General features: G+C 40.1%; 1 protein-coding gene across 1 annotated transcript in view; it reads left to right on the top strand.

The window, feature by feature from the left end:
* The window catches only part of DNAH11 (dynein, axonemal, heavy chain 11), a 364,599-nt gene that overhangs the window by 285,323 nt on the left and 78,279 nt on the right, over positions 1-997 (top strand). The window lies entirely within an intron of this gene.

Here is a 997-nt window from a genome sequence, read left to right as displayed (position 1 = left end):
AAAAAAAAAAGAGAAGGATGCTTATTCTAAAAGGTACCGAATCGCTTGTGTCTTTAAGGAAAATGTGTATCAAGTCACAGACCAAGACTTGTTCATATCACTAGGAAATAAGGTTTAATTCATTGTTAAGATAACTCCGTAGTCAGGGACAGTAGAAATATTGTACTACTTTTCCTACATTGCTGTTGAATGGCATCCCAGCCTTACTGTGGGAATCCTTTCAGCATTTTGTTTGCTGAATCACTCTGAGCTACCAATAAACCAAACTCTTCCTTCTGTTACCGCCTCCTCTACCTGTGGCAGGTAGGGCTCTTACTGGATTCTCTTATGGAGGCATGTTTCTATGTTAGCCACCCTTCCAAGCTGTGGGTCTAGCACCTTGTTAATCTTGCTTGTTTTGGTGTCTCCTGACAGTGTTTCTTATATGCAGGAGGTGCTCAATAAATATTTGGGGATTGATGACTGAAGGAGTGAACAAATAAATTCCTTAACAAATTCCTCTCCACAATTTTGTTTTTTTGTAATGTCAGTTCATTTTCCTAAAGAATGATCCTTATCCTTCAAAATGGGTTTGTGTGTATGTGTGTCTCATCCCCTCCTTCCTCGCCTCTCTCTCTCTCTCTATTTCTTTCAATCTCTCTCTCTCTTTTAAAGGAGACAGCTCCTTTTTTGCAACACTACTTTCCACAGTCATGGTGTAGGCAATTTGTTCTCACAGTAGGAATTACAATCTAAGTTCCTCGGTACCACTGACAAGCTGGTGGAGTTCCAGCAGACTGAGTACATGTCATTAATGCATCCAGAAAGAGAACTTAATATCTTTGTAGTGTTGGCCTGTAGAAAAAGATGAAGTGACTGAATACAATACTGCATTTTTGCATGGCTTATGTGGGGTGATTGCTCCACAGGCAAATACATTTCTGGTGTTCTGCCTTTCTTCCTAGTTTCTGAATTCTCTCTGTCTTGTTGGAACAGCTGTACAAGTATGTGTAGGGCT

The sequence above is a fragment of the Galeopterus variegatus genome, unplaced genomic scaffold (genome assembly GCF_000696425.1).
Source record: "Galeopterus variegatus unplaced genomic scaffold, G_variegatus-3.0.2 Scaffold949, whole genome shotgun sequence".
Taxonomy (NCBI): Eukaryota; Metazoa; Chordata; class Mammalia; order Dermoptera; family Cynocephalidae; genus Galeopterus; species Galeopterus variegatus.
This window is presented reverse-complemented; position numbering and strand designations above follow the sequence as displayed.